This window comes from Carcharhinus amblyrhynchos, chromosome 31, assembly GCF_965287045.1.
Source record: "Carcharhinus amblyrhynchos chromosome 31, sCarAmb.v2.hapA, whole genome shotgun sequence".
NCBI classification, from domain to species: domain Eukaryota; kingdom Metazoa; phylum Chordata; class Chondrichthyes; order Carcharhiniformes; family Carcharhinidae; genus Carcharhinus; species Carcharhinus amblyrhynchos.
Window position 1 is genome coordinate 25,066,119 of NC_137354.1, and position 7,655 is coordinate 25,073,773.

The window sequence follows — 7,655 nt, forward strand, 5'->3', positions numbered from 1 at the left end:
TCAAAAGTAAATCTCTGTGGACCCAAACAATGATTATTTATTACACCCTGGTTTAAAACACTTCCTAGAACAGATTCTCTCAATGCCACTTTTATTCCAGAGTTGAAGGTTAACCATCCACTCTGGTGGGATTTGAACCCCAGGTCACAGCTCTGAGTTTGGGGTTGACTCGCTCTGTGACCCATACCACTTAGCCACAAGGGGAGCCTGACAAACCACCCTGTTTAACAAGTATAGCTGTTATATACCTCTGTGTTGAGTAGATATATTAAAAAGTCTGACAACACCAGGTTTCAGTCCAACTGATTTATTTGATAGTAAACTCACTAGCTTTTGGGGTTAGTCCCTTTGTCAGGTGAATGGAGAGTTCTGTTTGTAATTTTTATTAATGATCTGGATGAGGGTATAGTTGGGTGGATTAGTAAATTTGCTGATGACACCAAAGTCGGAGGTGTGGTAGATTGTGAGGAAGGGTGTCTTAGTTTGCAGGAAGACTTGGACAAGTTGCAGACCTGGGCCGAGAGGTGGCGGATGGAGTTTAATGCGGAGAAGTGTGAGGTAATTCACTTTGGTAGGAATAACAGATGTATTGAGTATAGGGCTATATATATATATATATATATATAGGATGTTGCCTGGTACGGAGGGGAGGCCCTATGAGGAGAGACTGAGGGATTTGGGGATGTTTTCGATGGAAAGAAGGCGGCTAAGAGGGGATCTTATTGAAACATATAAGATGATTAGAGGTTTAGATAGGGTGGACAGTGATAGCCTTTTTCCTCGGATGGAGAAAGCTAGCACGAAGGGGCATAGCTTTAAATTAAGGGGGGGTAGTTATAGGACGGATATCAGGGGTAGGTTCTTTACCCAGAGGGTGGTGAGGGATTGGAATGCCCTGCCTGCTGCAGTTGTAAATGCGCCTAGTTTGGGGGCGTTTAAGAGATCCGTGGATAGGTTTATGGACGAAAAGGGATTGGTTACATCGTGGGCCGAAGGGCCTGTTCTGCGCTGTAATGTTCTATGTTCTGGCCTCAGACAGAGCATATAAAGCACATACAGTTTACAGATTACTGATTAGAATGCGAATCTTTACATCTAACCTGCTGTTCAAGTCCTAAAGTGGCTGACAATGTGAACCTTAGTTAGGCCGTACTTGGAATATAGTGTTCAATTCTGGTCACCACACTACCAGAAGGATATGGAGGCTTTGGAGAGGGTACAGAAAAGATTTACCAGGATGTGACACATTGTCGGCCACTTTAGGACTTGAACAGCAGGTTAGGTGTAAAGATTCGCATTCTAATCAGTAATCTGTAAACTGTATCTGCTTTATATGCTCTGTCTGAGGCCAGAACATAGAACATAGAACACTACAGCACAAACAGGCCCTTCGGCCCATGAGTTGCGCCGATCACATCAACACCTACCAATCCATAGACCTATCTATAACCCCCAATCCCATTAAATCCCATATACTCATCCAGAAGTCTTTTAAAAGACCCCAGCGAGTTCGCCTCCACCACCACTGATGGCAGCCGATTCCCCTCACTCACCACCCTCTGAGTGAAAAACTTACCCCTAACATCTCCTCTGTACTTTCCTCCCCGCACCTTCAATCTGTGTCCTCTCGTAGCGACCATTTCAACCCGGGGAAATAGCCTCCGAGAATCCACCCTATCTATTCCTCTCAACATTTTATAAACCTCTATCAGGTCGCCTCTCAACCTTCGTCTCTCCAGGGAGAAGAGTCCCAGCTCCCTCAACCTATCTTCATAAGGCATGCCTCCCAATCCAGGCAACATCCTTGTAAATCTCCTCTGCACCCTTTCAATAGCTTCCACATCCTTCCTGTAGTGAGGCAACCAGAGCTGCACACAGTACTCCAAATGAGGCCTGACAAGGGTCTTATAAAGTTGCAGCATTACCTCCCGACTCCTAAACTCAATCCCTCGATTAATGAAGGCCAGTACAGAACTCTCCATTCACCTGACGAAGGGACCAATCCCAAAAGCTAGTGCGTTTATTATCAAATAAATTGGTTGGACTGAAACCTGGTGTTGTCAGACTTTTTACTGTGTTTACCCCAGTCCAACGCCGGCTTTCCCACATCTTGAGCAGATATCCCTCTGCTATTTACCGCTTTGCAAACACCCCAAACTGACCCCGAAATTCTCATTCCCCAGATTCTCATTTTCACCACCACATCAGAAAGGAAGAAGGTTTTCAACTGTTTGTACTTTAATAGTTGCAATAATCCCCAAAGACAGTCAGTCATTAATCTAACATTAATAAAAGACACCAGGGAAGCTGGACTGTGTTTTACATTCGCTGACGTTTCCATTTATTGAAATGGTTTATAAATAATTATTTGCCCAATCAGGAGCAGTACAAAACCCAAGCAGTCAAATTCTAAAGAACAAACTCATTGAAAATGTTCCAAACTCGGAACAGTCCCGGTCAAATGAATAATCAGTGAACAGATTTTTTAAAATTTGTTCATGGACCTCAGGTGTTGCTGGTTAAACCAGCACTGATTTCTCAACCCTAGTTGCCCTTGAGAAGGTGATGGTGAGCTGCCTTCCTGAACGACAGCTGTCCACGTGCTGTGCGTTGACCCACAATGTCGATAAGGAGGGAAGGGATGATTCGGTGAGAGTGACTGAGTCGGGCTGTTGCTTGACTTGTCTGTGAGACAACTCTACAAAATTTTGACACTAACCCCCCGACGTTAGTAAGGAGGACTTTGCAGGGTGGACAGGGCTGTTGGTTTTGCCGTTGTCTTTTCCAGTTCCGAGTTGAATGCCGGGTGGTCCATCCGCTTTCATTTCTTTGTTGAGACTTTGTACGTTTGATATAACTGAGTAACTGGCTTGGCCGTTTCAGAGGGCCGAAGAGAGTTAACCACATTTCTGTGGCTCTGGAGTCACACATAAGCCAGTCTGGGTAAGGACGGCAGTGAGGACATGAGTGAACCAGATGGGTTTTTCCAACAATCGACAATGGTTTCATGGTCATCGGTAGATTCTTAATTCCAGATTTTTTTATTGAATTCAAATTCCACCATCTGCTGTGGTGGGATTCGAACCCAGGTCCCCAGAACATTAGCTGAGTTTCTGGATTAATAGTCTAGCAATAGGACTGAGCCATAGCATTCCCAAGTGCATGATCAGATTTCTCAGTCGTAATTAGACCTTCTGGGGATGTGTTAGAAGATTTTAAAATGTTGAAATGAAAGATTTTGAGTGACATAACGAGGTTTGCTATTTGAAGATTAAATTCTCAGGGGTGAAAACTTGTTCCCGGAAATGTGGAACCTCTCAAACCTGGATCCGACCTGGGACAGGATCAGTCCAATGGGGCCAGAATGGGAATTTCCTTTCAGGAATGCCGATTTCCAACCAGGAACCAGTCAGGGATTGAAAGGTAACCAAGTTGCGGCAGTAAAACCAGCCCCACCATTGCTGGTGTTAACACAGAAGCAGCCGTGGCAATGCCATCAGCTGGTTACCCATTGCCTCAACTATGGGGTCGCAACTCAATGGGACACCCAGAAAATGTGTGTCCACTCCAGGTACCTTTCTCAGATACCATCCAATCACCATCAGTTCACAAGGTGTGAATGTTATCAGCTGAGTATACACCGACTCAAAATAAACACAACAACTGACATTTATATATCATTTATACAACTGGCTAAAGTGATTCCACTTTTCAAGAAGTTGGTGAAGATGAACCAGGAATTACAGATGGGTGAGTCTCACGTCAGTGACTGGGAAACTATTGAAGAATATTCTGAAGGAGAGAATTAATCTCCACTTGGAAAGGAATGGGTTAATTAGGGATAGTCAGAGTGGCTTTGTCAGAGAGAGGACACGCCTAATAAATTTGTTTGGAGTTTTTGAAAATGTGATGAGAGGATTTCAGTTGCTGTAATTTATAAGGATTTTAGCAAAGTCTTTGACAAGGTCTCACATGGAATTCAGGGAAACTCAGCGCGATGGATCAGAAATCAGTTTAGTAAATGTTTAAAGTTTTTTATTTATTAGTCACAAGTAGGTTTACATTAACACTGCAATGAGGTTACTGTGAAAATACCCTCGCTCCAGTGCCTGTTTGGATACACTGAGGGATAATTAATGCATCCTAACCAGACTGTGGGAGGAAACCGGGGCACCCGGAGGAAACCCACGCAGACGTGGGGATAATGTGCAGTCTCCACACAGACAGGTGACCCAAGCTGGGAATCGAACCTGGGTCCCAGGTGCTGTGAGGCAGCAGTGCTAACCACTGTGCCACCCCATAGGGCACAAAGGGTGGTGGTAAAAGGCTGTTTGAGTGACGGGACGCTGATGTCCAGCAATGTAGCACATGGTTCAGTTCTGGGACCCTTATTGTTTGTTATAGACACAAATGATATAGATGATAATGTGGGGGGAATGATAAGCAAGTCTGCAGATGGCACCAAGATTATTAGGGTGGTGAGTAGTGAAGAAGGTGTTTGTAGGTTACAGGAAGATATAGATGGGTTGGTCAGAGCAGTGACAGATGGTATTTAACCCTGATAAGCGCGAGGGATGCAGTTTTGGGAGAGTGAACAAGGCAAGGGAGTATTCAATGAATGGAAGGACACTGGGAAGCTCGGAGGAACAGAGGGAGATTGGGATAATTGTTCACAGATCCCTGGAGTCGGCAGAGCAGGTGATTAGGATGGGCAGGGCAAATGGGACACTGGCTTTCGTCGGTCGTGGTATAGAGTGTAGGAGCAGGGAGGTAATATTGGAGCTGTACAGAGTGTTGGTTAGAGCTGGAGCACTGTGTGCAGTTCTGGTCACCTCACTACAGGAAGGATGTGACAGCACCAGAGGGGGTTACAGAGGAGACGGTCACCTCAGCACCTCACTGTACCACAAGCCCACAGACAATCTCACAATGCTCCACTTCTCCAGTTTCCACCCTAAACATGTTAAAGAAGCCATTCCCTATGGACAAGCCCTCCGTATACACAGGATCTGCTCAGATGAGGAGGATCGTGACAGACACCTCCAGACCCTGAAAGATGCCCTCATAAGAACAGGATATGGTGCTCGACTCATAGATCGACAGTTCCGATGCGCCACAGTGAAAAACCGCACCGATCTCCTCAGAAGGCAAACACGGGACACAGTGGACAGAGTACCCTTCGTCGTCCAGTACTTCCCCGGAGCGGAGAAGCTACAACATCTTCTCCGGAGTCTTCAACTTGTCATTGATGAAGACGAACATCTCGCCAGGGCCATCCCCACACCCCCACTTCTTGCCTTCAGACAACCGCACAACCTCAAACAGACCATTGTCCACAGCAAACTACCCAGCCTTCAGGAGAACAGTGACCACAACACCACACAACCCTGTCACAGCAACCTCTGCAAGACATGCCGGATCATCGACATGGATGCCATCATCACACGTGAGAATACCATCCACCAGGTACATGGTAAATACTCTTGCAACTCGGCCAACATTGTCTACCTGATACGTTGCAAGAAAGGATGTCCCGAAGCATGGTACATTGGGGAGACCATGCAGACGCTACGACAACGGATGAATGAACATCGCTCGACAGTCACCAGGCAAGACTGTTCCCTTCCTGTTGGCGAACACTTCAGTGGTCACGGGCATTCAGCCTCTGACCTTCGGGTAAGCATTCTCCAAGGCAGCCTTCACGACACACGACAGCGCAGAGTCGCTGAACAGAGACTGATAGCCAAGTTCCGCACACATGAGGACGGTCTCAACAGGGATCTTGAGTTCATGTCGCACTATCTGTAACCCCCGTGACTTGCCTGGGTTTGCAAAACCTCACTTACTGTACTGTCTGGAGACAATACACATCTCTTTAACCTGTGATCAGTGCTCCTTCCACTCACATTGTCAGCCACTTCAGGTCTTGAACAGCAGGTTAGGTGTAAGGATTTGCATTTTAATCAGTAATCTCTAAACTGTCTGTGCTTTATATGCTCTGTCTGAGGCCAGAACTCTCCATTCACCTGACAAAGGGCCTAACCCCGAAAGCTTGTGAGTCTATTATCAAATAAATCGGTTGGACTAAAACCTGGTGTTGTCAGACTTTTTACTGTGTTTACGCCAGTCCAACACCGGCATACCCACATCGGGAGAGAATAGGGCCAGTGTTTTGAGTCTGGATGACCCTTCATCACGTAAGGAGATCTTTGGCCAGATAACTAACAGAGAGGCGGAGATATGTAGGAAGAGAACGACAAACCTTAGAACCCAGGAACTTCCAATAGGAAGGCAGATTCCTGTCTGAATGGCTGTAAATTGGGAGAGGGGAGTGTGCAGAGGGACCTGGGTGTCCTTGTGCACCAGTCACTGAAGGTAAGCATGCAGGTGCAGCAGGCGGTAAAGAAGGTAAATGGTATATTGGCCTTCATTGCCAGAGGTTTCGAGTACAGGAGTAGGGATGTGTTGTTGTAATTATACAGGTGCCTTGGTGAGGCCACACCGAGAGTATTCTCTGGAATTCTACCGTGTAGCCCACCCCGGAATTGGAGTGGGCGAGGGGCGGACGATGGAAATGACCATTGACCGTGTGTGGGAATTTCTGGTCTCACTTGAGACGCTGTAAGATCCCAGATATTGAGTGCAGTTTGGGTTTCCTTACCTGAGGAAGAATGTTCTTGCTGTGAAGGGAGTGGTAGCAGATATTTACCAGACTGATTCCTAGTTTCACAAACAGGTAGAAGACAGAATGTAGGAAATAAATCAAGAATGTGATCAAAGGTAATAAAAGAAAGTTATCTCCAATTGCAGCGGGATCTTGATCAATTGGGCCAGTGGGCTGACGAATGGCAGATGGAGTTTAATTTAGAGAAATGTGAGATGATGCATTTTGGTAGATTGAACCAGGGCAGGACTTACTCAGTTAATGGTAGGGCACTGGGGAGAGTCACAAAACAAAGAGATCTAGTTCATAGCTCCTTGAAAGTGGAGTCACAGGTGGACAGAGTGGTGAAGGCAGCATTCGGCATGCTTGGTTTCATCGGTCAGAACATTGAATACAGGAGTTGGGACGTCTTGTTGAAGTTGTACAAACATTGGTAAGGTCATACTTGGAATTACACTGTGTGCAATTCTGGTCACCCTATTACAGAAAGGATATTATGAAATTAGAAAGAATAGAGTAGTAGAGGCAGGTACAACTTTGTCTTTTGAAAAGCATTTAGACAGTTACATGGGTACGATGGGTATAGAGGGATATGGGCCAAATGCAGGCAATTGGGAATAGCTTAGGGGTTTTGAAAAAAAAGGATGGCATGGACAAATTGGGCTGAAGGGGAATGGGGGGAGTGTTGCAGTGTGGTGTGGTGGTAGAGGATCAGCCATGATGGCATTGAATGGTGGGAAGACTCGGGGCTGAATGGCCTCCTCCTGGATTCAATGCTTCCCTGTTTACTACTGCTCTCCCTGTAACAGTCTGAGATTAAGTCAATCTACTGCAAACTTTGCCACTCTCAATTGAGTCTCTGCTCATATTCAAACTCTGGACCCTCTGGTCCAGACTCAGCCATTCCAATGCAGACAGTGGTGAATGTGTGGAATTCACTACCACAGTAAGGCCAAAACATTGTGAGATTCCAAGAAGAAATTATATATAG